Raw genomic sequence first — 15,492 nt, forward strand, 5'->3', positions numbered from 1 at the left:
GGAAAAGGTTGCATTATGGGTTGGTGTCACCATCTTTTCGGCTGAGATTGAGGCAGAATGGTACCCAATCCGAAGCTGTCTTTCCAACAGGTCAGCCGGTGAAAGGACATCCATGTCGCCATGCTGATCTTCTTTCAAATACCAGTAGTAGTTGAGAACACCTGCAAAACTCAGCTTCGGCAAACTGATGAAAGCTTTTGGTGAGGGATAAACTGAATTGGGTCATTCATTTTAAAAGTTAGGATATGATCAACCTCCTTTCATAACCTCGAGTAGACCTAATCGGCTAACTCAATGTTGAACCCAATTTAAATCTATCGGGATTAAGATTCTTTGTGTATTGTATTTCCATGATAGTGCAGCATAGATATTTAGATGATATGGAAATACCTGGAGCAAAACGCTTTATTCCCAAAGGGTTTGAATTGGGTCCAACACTCAATTAGCCGATTGAATCTATAGAACTACAGTGACATACTTGAGAAAGTGAGAAACTATGGTAACATATTGATTTAGAGAAATTTTATGGTAATATAGTTGAGAAAGTAGCTGTGCCTGTCTGTGTTCAAAGGAAGCTTTGACAATTGACATTAAAGCCGACACCAGAGTCGTAGTCATTAAAATAAGCTTGCTCCCGGCGGGGATCGAACCCGCGACCTTCGCATTACTCCGGCACCTTAAGTGACCGTTGCCAATACTGCTTATAAGTACGACGCTCTAACCTACTGTGCTACAGGAGCTATGATCGTTGTACTCGGAGTGGATTGTCCACGAACCACCAGGTGGCTTTCCGATGACCCATAATAATAATAATTATAAATGTTCGGCAGTATCTCAGTATGATCAAGCCCGAAATGCCCGTATTTGAAGAACCGAACAGGATGGATATGCCTCACTGAGTCCAGGCATACCCGTCTCATATTGTTATTTAACGTTCCGCCAATACTGGTGAAGGGAGGAGCCCGGCTAGCTCAGTCGGTAGAGCATGAGACTCTTAATCTCAGGGTCGTGGGTTCGAGCCCCACGTTGGGCGGTGCATCTCTATTGCTCGCTGACTAAACACTCTTGTGTTCTTTTTGTATAAGTATCAATTTTGTTTTTTCGTAGAGTATCAACTTGATAGATTTCCAGGGAGTCACGGACGTTAGAACATCGACTTCAAATGCAAAAGTTAGAGCTGAAACTGAGCTAAAGCAACAGAAGTAATAACACTTGCGGTGCCAAACACAATTTCCATAAGTAACCGGATTTTGATGAATTTGACATGCAAGTTGGACAGCGGTTGAAGGGTCCTTTCTTTTGTTTGCCGTGTTCTTGTTCTATTACGCGGCTTTGCTGCCTTAAATCAAATCTTCGTTTGGCCCATTAACGACGTTGCACCTTTAGTTCCTCTATTGGGATAGTCTTCATGAAGTCAATAGTTGCAACCACAAGTAAAAATCAGACTTTTCCGAAATGGCAGCCTACTACTTGAAGTAACTCGTCGGTTGTGTCCGCCTCTATGGAAGCGAGCACCCGTTGTTTTTGCGAAATCGTAACCTGTCACAAAATGACATCACCAAAAAGGGCGTTTGAAACTTTATACTAGAAGGGTGCAAAGATGGACGACCATAGCCTGTAAATTGTAAGCAGAAGTCATGGGTTCGTGTACATTCCAAGGCCAATTTCCAACTCAGACGAAATCGACAGACCTAATAGGCTACCTGTATCCAATTCAAACCCTTTTGGGAATAAAAAGGTTTGTTCCAGGTATTTCGATATCATTTAAATATGAATGCTACATACAATACACAAAAAAATCCTAATGCAGGGATATTTGAATTGGGTACAACATTGAGTTAGCCGATTAGGTCTATTAAGCTTGTTCCTTAAACTCAAGCCGAGATGAGATGCTCTAAAACGCATCATCTTTTGATTTGTCTAGGGAAAAGTATGTGGCCTCATTAATGCATTCCAATTGACGACGACGATAGCCTGTAAATTGTGAACAGAGTTGGGTTAAAGAAAGGTTCCGCTGAGAAAAAGGAGTGTGAAATGCTAGCTTTGAGATAAGAAGTCATGGGTTCGTGTACGTTCCAAGGACAATTTCCAACTCAGTGTAAATCGATTAGGGTCTCGTTCGATTGACCTCATTCCGGAATAAGAATACATGGAGTGATGATTAAAACGTTATGTTTGGCGCGTTTCAAAGCAGCAAGAATAATAAAAATATGTTTAAAATAGTATTTTAGCAGATGTTTGACAATTTTAACGTGAATCTCCGTAAAACGAAGGATTTCTAACTTATATTCCATATATTCCTATTCCGGAATACGGTCAATCGAACGCATGCTAAGCTTTCTCCTCGAAGATGAAGCCGAAATGAGATGCTGTAACATGCATTATCTTTTGATTTGTCTAGTGAGAACGATGCGACCTCATTAATGCGTTCCCCTTAACGGGATTATGCACAACCACGTACAATGATTGTCATGGAAGTCAAATTTCAACAAACCTCACCTGAACATCAATAAAACGCAAGGCACCGATGGGAGTTGAACCCATGACCAACCTGAGCTACCTACACAAACTGCCACTGAAGTTAAGCCTTGGGATTTGATCAACGTCCTTTCATAAACTTGAAAAGCACTGTGGCTCTCAAAGAACCATCTGTCATTTCGATCACAGAAAGGAAGCTTAACGAAATATATTTCACCGCTCACCAGTACATCAAGTCGCTTTGAATAGTCAGTAAGTTTGCCTCCTGGCCTAATGGATAAGGCGTCGGCCTCTTGCTGCAAAAGGAAAGCCGAAGATTGCGGGTTCAAGTCCCGTCGGAAGTGTTTGGACTCACTCTTTCGCTACAAGGTGCACACCTTTGAAAGAACTCTCCCTTTTCTTCCCAAATGGCGAGATTGAGAACGCCACCAAGTCAAAATTCGCCAAAGCGGAGCACCCTTTGTTCGCCAAACTCGGACACCACCAGTTCCCAGCATTGCTTCAAGATCCGTAGTAACCAGCAATCTCGGTCATAAATTTCTATGAAACTGGATGCCACGTATCAGTTCACCGATTCCCCCCTTTCCAAAGTTGTAGACAAAAAAAGTAATGACTTTTTCCACGAATACCCAAAGTTATTGCGCGATCATCATTGAAACGGGGGCAAAGGTTGCATTATGGGTTGGTGTCACCATCTTTTCGGCTGAGATTGAGGCAGAATGGTACCCAATCCGAAGCTGTCTTTCCAACAGGTCAGCCGGTGAAAGGACATCCATGTCGCCATGCTAATCTTCTTTCAAATACCAGTAGTAGTTGAGAACACCTGCAAAACTCGGCTTCGGCAAACTGATGAAAGCTTTTGGTGAGCGATAAACTGAATTTGGTCATTCATTTTAAACGTTAGGATATGATCAACCTCCTTTCATAACCTCGAGTAGACCTAATCGGCTAACTCAATGTTGAACCCAATTTAAATCTCTCGGGATTAAGATTCTTTGTGTATTGTATTTCCATGATAGTGCAGCATAGATATTTAGATGATATGGAAATACCTGGAGCAAAACGCTTTATTCCCAAAGGGTTTGAATTGGGTCCAACACTCAATTAGCCAATTGAATCTATAGAACTACAGTGACATACTTGAGAAAGTGAGAAACTATGGTAACATATTGATTTAGAGAAATTTTATGGTAATATAGTTGAGAAAGTAGCTGTGCCTGTCTGTGTTCAAAGGAAGCTTTGACAATTGACATTAAAGCCGACACCAGAGTCGTAGTCATTAAAATAAGCTTGCTCCCGGCGGGGATCGAACCCGCGACCTTCGCATTACTCCGGCACCTTAAGTGACCGTTGCCAATACTGCTTATAAGTACGACGCTCTAACCTACTGTGCTACAGGAGCTATGATCGTTGTACTCGGAGTGGATTGTCCACGAACCACCAGGTGGCTTTCCGATGACCCTTCAATTGTTTTTCGAGTGTCCTTTCCCACGACACCCATAATAATAATAATTATAAATGTTCGGCAGTATCTCAGTATGATCAAGCCCGAAATGCCCGTATTTAAAGAACCGAACAGGATGGATATGCCTCACTGAGTCCAGGCATACCCGTCTCATATTGTTATTTAACGTTCCGCCAATACTGGTGAAGGGAGGAGCCCAGCTAGCTCAGTCGGTAGAGCATGAGACTCTTAATCACAGGGTCGTGGGTTCGAGCCCCACGTTGGGCGGTGCATCTCTATTGCTCGCTGACTAAACACTCTTGTGTTCTTTTTGTATAAGTATCAATTTTGTTTTTTCGTAGAGTATCAACTTGATAGATTTCCAGGGAGTCACGGACGTTAGAACATCGACTTCAAATGCAAAAGTTAGAGCTGAAACTGAGCTAAAGCAACAGAAGTAATAACACTTGCGGTGCCAAACACAATTTCTACAAGTAATCGGATTTTGATGAATTTGACATGCAAGTTGGACAGCGGTTGAAGGGTCCTTTCTTTTGTTTGCCGTGTTCCTGTTCTATTACGCGGCTTTGCTGCCTTAAATCAAATCTTTGTTTGGCCCATTAACGACGTTGCACCTTTAGTTCCTCTATTGGGATAGTCTTCATGAAGTCAATAGTTGCAACCACAAGTAAAAATCAGACTTTTCCGAAATGGCAGCCTACTACTTGAAGTAACTCGTCGGTTGTGTCCGCCTCTATGGAAGCGAGCACCCGTTGTTTTTGCGAAATCGTAACCCTTCACAAAATGACATCACTAAAAGGGCGTTAGAAACTTTATATTAGAAGGGTGCAAGGATGGACGACCATAGCCTGTAAATTGTAAGCAGAAGTCATGGGTTCGTGTACATTCCAAGGCCAATTTCCAACTCAGACGAAATCGACAGACCTAATAGGCTACCTGTATCCAATTCAAACCCTTTTGGGAATAAAAAGGTTTTTTCCAGGTATTTCGATATCATTTAAATATGAATGCTACATACAATACACAAAAAATCCTAATGCAGGGATATTTGAATTGGGTACAACATTGAGTTAGCCGATTAGGTCTATTAAGCTTGTTCCTTAAACTCAAGCCGAGATGAGATGCTCTAAAACGCATCATCTTTTGATTTGTCTAGGGAAAAGTATGTGGCCTCATTAATGCATTCCAATTGACGACGACGATAGCCTGTAAATTGTGAACAGAGTTGGGTTAAAGAAAGGTTCCGCTGAGAAAAAGGAGTGTGAAATGCTAGCTTTGAGATAAGAAGTCATGGGTTCGTGTACGTTCCAAGGACAATTTCCAACTCAGTGTAAATCGATTAGGGTCTCGTTCGATTGACCTCATTCCGGAATAAGAATACATGGAGTGATGATTAAAACGTTATGTTTGGCGCGTTTCAAAGCAGCAAGAATAATAAAAATATGTTTAAAATAGTATTTTAGCAGATGTTTGACAATTTTAACGTGAATCTCCGTAAAACGAAGGATTTCTAACTTATATTCCATATATTCCTATTCCGGAATACGGTCAATCGAACGCATGCTAAGCTTTCTCCTCGAAGATGAAGCCGAAATGAGATGCTGTAACATGCATTATCTTTTGATTTGTCTAGTGAGAACGATGCGACCTCATTAATGCGTTCCCCTTAACGGGATTATGCACAACCACGTACAATGATTGTCATGGAAGTCAAATTTCAACAAACCTCACCTGAACATCAATAAAACGTAAGGCACCGATGGGAGTTGAACCCATGACCAACCTGAGCTACCTACACAAACTGCCACTGAAGTTAAGCCTTGGGATTTGAACAACGTCCTTTCATAAACTTGAAAAGCACTGTGGCTCTCAAAGAACCATCTGTCATTTCGATCAAAGAAAGGAAGCTTAACGAAATATATTTCACCGCTCACCAGTACATCACGTCGCTTTGAATAGTCACTAAGTTTGCCTCCGTGGCCTAATGGATTAGGCGTCGGCTTCCTGCTGCAAAAGGAAAGCCAAAGATTGCGGGTTCAAGTCCCGTCGGAAGTGTTTGGACTCACTCTTTCGCTACAAGGTGCACACCTTTGAAAGAACTCTCCCTTTTCTTCCCAAATGGCGAGATTGAGAACGCCACCAAGTCAAAATTCGCCAAAGCGGAGCACCCTTTGTTCGCCAAACTCGGACACCACCAGTTCCCAGCATTGCTTCAAGATCCGTAGTAACCAGCAATCTCGGTCATAAATTTCTATGAAACTGGATGTCACGTATCAGTTCACCGATTCCCCCCTTTCCAAAGTTGTAGACAAAAAAAGTAATGACTTTTTCCACGAATACCCAAAGTTATTGCGCGATCATCATTGAAACGGGGGGAAAAGGTTGCATTATGGATTGGTGTCACCATCTTTTCGGCTGAGATTGAGGCAGAATGGTACCCAATCCGAAGCTGTCTTTCCAACAGGTCAGCCGGTGAAAGGACATCCATGTCGCCATGCTGATCTTCTTTCAAATACCAGTAGTAGTTGAGAACACCTGCAAAACTCGGCTTCGGCAAACTGATGAAAGCTTTTGGTGAGCGATAAACTGAATTTGGTCATTCATTTTAAACGTTAGGATATGATCAACCTCCTTTCATAACCTCGAGTAGACCTAATCGGCTAACTCAATGTTGAACCCAATTTAAATCTCTCGGGATTAAGATTCTTTGTGTATTGTATTTCCATGATAGTGCAGCATAGATATTTAGATGATATGGAAATACCTGGAGCAAAACGCTTTATTCCCAAAGGGTTTGAATTGGGTCCAACACTCAATTAGCCAATTGAATCTATAGAACTACAGTGACATACTTGAGAAAGTGAGAAACTATGGTAACATATTGATTTAGAGAAATTTTATGGTAATATAGTTGAGAAAGTAGCTGTGCCTGTCTGTGTTCAAAGGAAGCTTTGACAATTGACATTAAAGCCGACACCAGAGTCGTAGTCATTAAAATAAGCTTGCTCCCGGCGGGGATCGAACCCGCGACCTTCGCATTACTCCGGCACCTTAAGTGACCGTTGCCAATACTGCTTATAAGTACGACGCTCTAACCTACTGTGCTACAGGAGCTATGATCGTTGTACTCGGAGTGGATTGTCCACGAACCACCAGGTGGCTTTCCGATGACCCTTCAATTGTTTTTCGAGTGTCCTTTCCCACGACACCCATAATAATAATAATTATAAATGTTCGGCAGTATCTCAGTATGATCAAGCCCGAAATGCCCGTATTTGAAGAACCGAACAGGATGGATATGCCTCACTGAGTCCAGGCATACCCGTCTCATATTGTTATTTAACGTTCCGCCAATACTGGTGAAGGGAGGAGCCCAGCTAGCTCAGTCGGTAGAGCATGAGACTCTTAATCTCAGGGTCGTGGGTTCGATTCCCACGTTGGGCGGTGCATCTCTATTTCTCGCTGACTAAACACTCTTGTGTTCTTTTTGTATAAGTATCAATTTTGTTTTTTCGTAGAGTATCAACTTGATAGATTTCCAGGGAGTCACGGACGTTAGAACATCGACTTCAAATGCAAAAGTTAGAGCTGAAACTGAGATAAAGCAACGGAAGTAATAACACTTGCGGTGCCAAACACAATTTCCACAAGTAATCGGATTTTGATGAATTTGACATGCAAGTTGGACAGCGGTTGAAGGGTCCTTTCTTTTGTTTGCCGTGTTCTTGTTCTATTACGCGGCTTTGCTGCCTTAAATCAAATCTTTGTTTGGCCCATTAACGACGTTGCACCTTTAGTTCCTCTATTGGGATAGTCTTCATGAAGTCAATAGTTGCAACCACAGGTAAAAATCAGACTTTTCCGAAATGGCAGCCTACTACTTGAAGTAACTCGTCGGTTGTGTCCGCCTCTATGGAAGCGAGCACCCGTTGTTTTTGCGAAATCGTAACTTGTCACAAAATGACATCACTAAAAGGGCGTTTGAAACTTTATACTAGAAGGGTGCAAAGATGGACGACCATAGCCTGTAAATTGTAAGCAGAAGTCATGGGTTCGTGTACATTCCAAGGCCAATTTCCAACTCAGACGAAATCGACAGACCTAATAGGCTACCTGTATCCAATTCAAACCCTTTTGGGAATAAAAAGGTTTGTTCCAGGTATTTCGATATCATTTAAATATGAATGCTACATACAATACACAAAAAAATCCTAATGCAGGGATATTTGAATTGGGTACAACATTGAGTTAGCCGATTAGGTCTATTAAGCTTGTTCCTTAAACTCAAGCCGAGATGAGATGCTCTAAAACGCATCATCTTTTGATTTGTCTAGGGAAAAGTATGTGGCCTCATTAATGCATTCCAATTGACGACGACGATAGCCTGTAAATTGTGAACAGAGTTGGGTTAAAGAAAGGTTCCGCTGAGAAAAAGGAGTGTGAAATGCTAGCTTTGAGATAAGAAGTCATGGGTTCGTGTACGTTCCAAGGACAATTTCCAACTCAGTGTAAATCGATTAGGGTCTCGTTCGATTGACCTCATTCCGGAATAAGAATACATGGAGTGATGATTAAAACGTTATGTTTGGCGCGTTTCAAAGCAGCAAGAATAATAAAAATATGTTTAAAATAGTATTTTAGCAGATGTTTGACAATTTTAACGTGAATCTCCGTAAAACGAAGGATTTCTAACTTATATTCCATATATTCCTATTCCGGAATACGGTCAATCGAACGCATGCTAAGCTTTCTTTTAAGATGAAGCCGAAATGAGATGCTGTAACATGCATTATCTTTTGATTTGTCTAGTGAGAACGATGCGACCTCATTAATGCGTTCCCCTTAACGGGATTATGCACAACCACGTACAATGATTGTCATGGAAGTCAAATTTCAACAAACCTCACCTGAACATCAATAAAACGTAAGGCACCGATGGGAGTTGAACCCATGACCAACCTGAGCTACCTACACAAACTGCCACTGAAGTTAAGCCTTGGGATTTGATCAACGTCCTTTCATAAACTTGAAAAGCACTGTGGCTCTCAAAGAACCATCTGTCATTTCGATCAAAGAAAGGAAGCTTAACGAAATATATTTCATCGCTGAGCAGTACATCAAGTCGCTTTGAATAGTCACTAAGTTTGCCTCCGTGGCCTAATGGATAAGGCGTCAAGTAGTAAAGGGATTTCTGTGGATTCGGAAAAAATAGCTGTGGCTGGAAACGATGTTGAAGATATGGATTCTGAAGAAAACGTTCAAGGTTGTAAAAGGCAGCACTCGGACTCTGACTCCGGCTTTGTTACGGTGCGCCGTAGGCAAAGAATAAACCCTGTGCCAAATGTAAGCTGTGCAAAACCTCGAACGGAGAAACTCATCGGTAAAAAAGTAGGAGATAATGGAAAAACATTATCTGATTCGTCGTAATGGCTCGTTTGTTATCTATCGCCCTTCTCTGGTTAGCCGTAATGACCATTTTGGCAAGTATTAATGCGCGGGGCTTACGCTCTCTTGATCGACGAAAATTAGCTTTCCAATATTTTATTCGGAAAAGGTTTGATATTATTTGTTTACAGGAGACGTATTGGTCTGAAGATCTTGAAATGCAAATCAAGCGAGAGTGGGATGGTGACAGTTTTTTCGCCCATGGGACGGAAAATTCGCGAGGTGTTGGCATTTTAATCCATTCGCGCCTTGAGCACTCAACAAGGCATGTAAAATGCGATAATGAGGGTCGCATTGTGAATATTTTGTTAGATATTGATGATCACACTTTGAACATAGTCAATGTTTACGCGCCCAATACAGATACTGAGCGGCGAGCTTTTTTTACGGTCTTGGATCGATTTCTTTCAAGTGAATTTGACAACATTGTAGCTGGTGACTTCAACTGCATCATGGAAGCAAAACTTGATAAACTTGGGGGAAATCCAAACCCGAGAAATTCTGCAGTCGCTTCTCTGAACACTATAAATATGCGCTATGGCTTGTGTGATATATGGAGGTTTCGCCATAGAAATGAACGGAATTTTACCTGGACTGGGAAGTGTGCTTTGGATAATTCCGTTATACGGACGCGTATTGACTTCTTTTTGACGAGTAAAACAGTGGATCAATTTGTTACTTCTGTAGATATTACACCCTATGCTCATTCTGACCACGATTGTATTTGCTTGGCTTTAACAATGGCACTTTAACAATGATCTTTTAAAAGATCCTCTGTTCCAAGCTGATGTGGAACGTTTTTGGGGTTGCTGGCAGAGCAAGTTGGATGATTTTGATGATGCGCTCAAATGGTGGGACAGGGCAAAACAGGAGTTTAAAGTTATTGCAATAAGGCGCGCGAAGATCCGTCGTAAGTTGCAGGGGCATGAACGTTTTAAGCTGGAGCGCGAACTGGATCGTTTGCAAGAACAGGCTGTAAATGGCACAACTCGTGACATAGAACGCTACCTCTCAGCAAAAGAAAAGCTTAGGCAGTTGGAGTTGGTGGATCTTGAGGCCATTAAGGTTCGAACAAAGGCTCGTTTCATCGAAGAGGGAGAGAGAAGTACACGTTACTTCTTTTCGCTGGAGAAAAGCCGTAGAGCAGACGAGACCATTCGAGTTCTTACAAAGGAGAGCTTGGATACTGTATCTGATACAAAGGGATTACTGTCAGAGTCTTATGCGTTTTATAAAAAGCTCTATTCCGCGGAAGAGAGTGATGAAGAGGCTCAGGAGGTGTTTCTGAACGATGCATTGCCAAGATTGCCTGATGATGCGTGCGAATTGTGTGAGGGAGAGCTTTCTGAGGAAGAGCTTCGAATAGCTGCTCTTTCGATGGAAAACGATAAATCGCCTGGAATAGATGGTTTGACGTCAAACTTTTACAAGCATTTTTGGCCTCTGTTTGGCAACAGTCTGACACGTGTCTTCAATTACGCCTTTCTGGCCGGGCGCCTTTCGGTCTCTCAACGACGTGGGATAATTACGCTATTGTTTAAAAAGGGAGATCGAACACTGCTTAAGAACTGGAGGCCAATTACACTACTGACGTCGGATTATAAGATTTTAACCAAGGCGCTTGCTAATAGGCTTCATAAAGTACTTCCCCTTATTGTCCATTCGGATCAGACTGCCTCCATTAAAGGTCGCACAATAAATGACAACACGCGCCTTTTGCATGATGTTATCACGTATGCTAACGAAGAGAATATCCCGCTCGCCTTGATCTCCGTGGATCAGCTGAAAGCTTTTGACCGCGTTGCGCACGGCTTCCTGTTTAAGACGCTCGAGCGTTTTGGTTTCGGACCCAGTTTCTTGAGATGGATCCAAGTCATATATAACTCAGTCTCTAGCTCTGTTAAAACTAATGGTTGGTTCACAGCTTTTATTGGCTTGGAGAGAGGACTAAGGCAAGGATGTCCCTTGTCCATGCCCTTGTATGTCTTGTCGGCTGAAACATTGGCGGTGAACATCAGGAACAACCCTAGAATACATGGGATCATCCCTCCCAACTCCAATACGGAGCTTAAACTTTCCCAGTTTGCTGATGATACCACTTTACTTGTAACAGATGATGACTCCATCATAGAAAGTTTTTCCGTTTTTGACTGCTATGAGCGTGCCTCTGGGGCCAAAATTAACAAGGGTAAGTGTAAGGGATTATGGTGTGGAGCTTTTTCGCAGCGTACAGAGCAGCTACACGATTTCGACTGGTACAATGACTTCATCCCGGAAAAGATCCTGGGCCAGTATTTTGGCAACGTGGACTGTTCTCAGATAAACTGGGAAACGAAGATTCAGAAAATTAATAATGTGATCGGAGTGTGGCGGCACAGAGATCTAAGCCTCAAGGGAAGAGCCCTTTTAATTAATAGTCTTCTTACTTCCACATTGTGGTATAATGTTATATCCCTCTCTGTACCATCTTGGGCCTGTGCGCAGATTGAACAAGCCATCTATGGTTTCTTCTGGAACAACAAACATCCGCTTGTCAATAGGGACATTCTCGCTCTACCTCTCAGCGAGGGCGGTTTTAACATCCCTCGCCTGGAAACTAAAATTCAAGCATTCCGAATGAACACTTTGAAGCGGCTACTCACAACAGAAGATGCTCACTGGAAGAATTTCACAGCTCATTTTCTCCGTGTAGCCAATATGAAGCTCGGTAAAATGACCTTGGCCCTGAATTATTCTTTGCAGAACATCAACAGAGACATTCCATCCTTTCATCAGGAGCTGCTCAGAGCCTGGTACAAGCATAGCCAGTATCGTACACGTTCCCAGACTCCACCATCTGTCTCGGACATCCTAAAAGAACCTCTATTTCTGAATGGCTTGATTACTTCCAGGAATAGGACTTTGATATATGGAGATTGGATCAAAGCCGGAATTATCCAGATCAAAGATATTTGTTACGAAATTGTTCCTGGTTTCTTGCGAGCCCCGGCCATTCACGAGCTGATATCAGACCATCACTCCGGATACCGTCCATTATCCACAACGGCACGTGAGCTAAATGATCTTCTCGACGCCTTACCAAAAGAATGGTGCCACCAGATCAGCACGAGCGAAACACGAAATCAACCCACCTTACAACCCGTTTTTAGTATTGTTAACCCGAACCCAGGCCATCCTCCCACGGATATTGTTACATGTAAGACGCGTGATTTTTATCATCAGCTACACCAACCACTGAAACCTGTTGTACCATCTATAGACTACTGGGAAAGTACCCTTCAGCCGGCGCCTAGTTTCAATGCAAAGCAATGGAGAGCCTTGTACTCTCCACTGGTGTCTAACAAGATGGGTGATGTGAACTGGAAGATTGCACACAGGGTGATTGTTACTGCTTTATCTCTGCAGCGAATGCGCCTTCAAGACTCTGCAAATTGTTTCCGCTGTGGTGAGACTGATACCGTCGAACATGCTTTTCTTGACTGTCTAACGGTAGTTCAGTTTTGGATATATATAAAGACCTTTATAGATAAGATTTCAAGTAGTCAACTACAACTAACGAGGACAATTAGGTTACTTGGTAAAGTTAAAAGAAGTGGTGAACCAATTAGTCAAAACAATGTTAACTTAATTAACTGGACATTATCTGTTGCCAGGTTTTCGATATACATATCGGCTGTAAATCATCGACTTCACAATGTCACAGTACCACCGGAAGCGATGTTTGCATCCATAGTAAAATCGCATTTGCGGTTTCAGTTTAAGTTGTATTCGTCGAGACAGACTCTTTTAAACTTTGAATATCAGTGGTGCCTTGCAGAAGCTTTTGCTAAAGTCGAGAATAATCACTTAGTCTTCACATTCTAGGTAAAAATGTTGCATTAATTAGCTTCATCGTTATAGCCGTAAATGCCAGGCAAATGCAATGTAAATCAAATTGAATTCCTTTTTTACTTGTAAATAAACAAAGCTCCTTGTGAGCCTTTTTAGAGAGAAAAAAAAAAAAAGGCGTCGGCCTCCTACTGCAAAAGGAAAGCCGAAGATTGCGGGTTCAAGTCCCGTCGGAGGTGTTTGGACTCACTCTTTCGCTACAAGGTGCACACCTTTGAAAGAACTCTCCCTTTTCTTCCCAAATGGCGAGATTGAGAACGCCACCAAGTCAAAATTCGCCAAAGCGGAGCACCCTTTGTTCGCCAAACTCGGACACCACCACTTCCCAGCATTGCTTCAAGATCCGTAGTAACCAGCAATCTCTGTCATAAATTTCTATGAAACTGGATGCCACGTATCAGTTCACCGATTCCCCCCTTTCCAAAGTTGTAGACAAAAAAAAGTAATGACTTTTTCCACGAATACCCAAAGTTATTGCGCGATCATCATTGAAACGGGGGGAAAAGGTTGCATTATGGGTTGGTGTCACCATCTTTTCGGCTGGGGTTGAGGCAGAATGGTACCCAATCCGAAGCTGTCTTTCCAACAGGTCAGCCGGTGAAAGGACATCCATGTCGCCATGCTGATCTTCTTTCAAATACCAGTAGTAGTTGAGAACACCTGCAAAACTCGGCTTCGGCAAACTGATGAAAGCTTTTGGTGAGCGATAAACTGAATTTGGTCATTCATTTTAAACGTTAGGATTTGATCAACCTTCTTTCATAACCTCGAGTAGACCTAATCGGCTAACTTAATGTTGTACCTGTTGCACACTGAGCGGACCGAAGTATGGATTCGGACTGGCACTGAAAACACACACACATTCTAAAATGGGGGACAACAACAACCTCGTGTCTTTATTCTTTCCATGATTCCTCGCTACAGTTTGTTGCTGGGGGGAAGAGGGGTTAACACCGTATTCCTTAACCTAACTGTATAGGCCCTACACACTCCCCCTTATGAAAAAAAAAGGTCGTCCTCGATATTAGACAGTTATGTAAGACTGGCGTCTGGGGTTATCAATACACAAGTCTCCTCTTTTCATTTCTGAGGTCAAGTGGAAAGGGGTGATCCGGCCCTAACCACAAAGCCACGAGTACAACCACTTAAGACTTGTATACACATACAGTTTGGAATACTGTTAAGGTTCAACGACTTCCACTGGCAAACTATTAAGTGTGATGTTGTAAAGTCCTTTTTTTTCTTTTAAGTCCACTTAATCACAGAAAAAAAAAACATCACAAAGTTCGTGTTAGGATTTTTCTGATCACTTTAGAAAGGATGTGAGCCAACGTATCCGTACGGTGTAGGATAAGTAACTGGCCAAACGGAGTTCATGCACACATTAGGAATTCCTCCAAGGGGTCCTGGTGCCAGGGGTACAGGTACTGGTGCCGCTCCGCATTGTGGCTAATTAAACACAGTCCCGCTGGTTGGTAATAGCTCGGAGTTCCAAAGCTGTCATAAGTTAGTAAGGTAGGTGGTCTGCGCTCCCTTATCGGTCTCCCTTCTCCTGGTCTGACTTCTGACTACTCTACTACAGATGGTTCAAGAACTGGATCTGTCGGTGCTTGTATCTGCTGGTCAGGTTGGTAGATACTGGAGGCCGCTTCCTCATCAGCACAAGCCTGGTTGGATGAAGGCTCTTTGGCTGAACAGGTACTGTCTGACAACGCGCTTTCTGGCTCTACAGGAGTGAAGGTTAACATCCCTGCGGATTCTTCTTCAGGACTGTCTCCGACATTGGAGGCCCCTGGTGACGACAGATGTGGCTGGGCAGTTGGCAACTTCCGTTTTGGTCTTTTGCGGGTGGTATCACCGGGCCTTGCTTCAAAAGGAAGATCATTGCATGGCAGTAGAAGGTTACGGTGAATCACGCGGTGTCGCCCTCCACCAGATTCAGGGATAATTTCATAAACTGGACTCTCTTCACCTTTCCGTTTGACTACCTGGTGGATGGTGTCTTCCCAGTAGGACCTCAGCTTCCCAGGGCCGCCTCTCTCACTTAAGTTTCGTACTAGGACTCGGTCGCCTGGCTGAAGTACTGGACTGTGAACTCTCCGGTCACACTGTTTCTTGCCTCTGAGTCCAGATAGCCGAGATTTCTTAGTGGCTATTCCGTATGCTTCTTTCATTGCCTCTTGCCACTCCTTAACATAAGCTGGGTAACTTGAGTA

At 42.8% G+C, this 15,492-nt stretch overlaps 6 non-coding genes across 6 annotated transcripts; 3 read left to right on the forward strand and 3 right to left on the reverse strand.

The window, feature by feature from the left end:
* Positions 1–629: 629 nt before the first annotated feature.
* Trnai-uau (transfer RNA isoleucine (anticodon UAU)) lies at positions 630–740 on the reverse strand. Its single transcript has 2 exons — positions 703–740; positions 630–665 (listed from the first exon to the last, which is right to left on the reverse strand). It is a non-coding gene; the product is annotated as a tRNA-Ile (tRNA).
* Positions 741–960: 220 nt separating this feature from the next.
* Trnak-cuu (transfer RNA lysine (anticodon CUU)) lies at positions 961–1,033 on the forward strand. The gene has a single exon. It is a non-coding gene; the product is annotated as a tRNA-Lys (tRNA).
* A 2,736-nt stretch (positions 1,034–3,769) lies between these two features.
* Trnai-uau (transfer RNA isoleucine (anticodon UAU)) lies at positions 3,770–3,880 on the reverse strand. Its single transcript has 2 exons — positions 3,843–3,880; positions 3,770–3,805 (listed from the first exon to the last, which is right to left on the reverse strand). It is a non-coding gene; the product is annotated as a tRNA-Ile (tRNA).
* A 257-nt stretch (positions 3,881–4,137) lies between these two features.
* Trnak-cuu (transfer RNA lysine (anticodon CUU)) lies at positions 4,138–4,210 on the forward strand. The gene has a single exon. It is a non-coding gene; the product is annotated as a tRNA-Lys (tRNA).
* A 2,736-nt stretch (positions 4,211–6,946) lies between these two features.
* Trnai-uau (transfer RNA isoleucine (anticodon UAU)) lies at positions 6,947–7,057 on the reverse strand. The gene is made up of 2 exons: positions 7,020–7,057; positions 6,947–6,982 (listed from the first exon to the last, which is right to left on the reverse strand). It is a non-coding gene; the product is annotated as a tRNA-Ile (tRNA).
* A 257-nt stretch (positions 7,058–7,314) lies between these two features.
* On the forward strand, positions 7,315–7,387 carry Trnak-cuu (transfer RNA lysine (anticodon CUU)). The gene has a single exon. It is a non-coding gene; the product is annotated as a tRNA-Lys (tRNA).
* The last annotated feature ends 8,105 nt before the right edge of the window (positions 7,388–15,492 follow it).

The sequence above is a fragment of the Montipora foliosa genome, chromosome 4 (genome assembly GCF_036669935.1).
Source record: "Montipora foliosa isolate CH-2021 chromosome 4, ASM3666993v2, whole genome shotgun sequence".
Classification (NCBI taxonomy): domain Eukaryota; kingdom Metazoa; phylum Cnidaria; class Anthozoa; order Scleractinia; family Acroporidae; genus Montipora; species Montipora foliosa.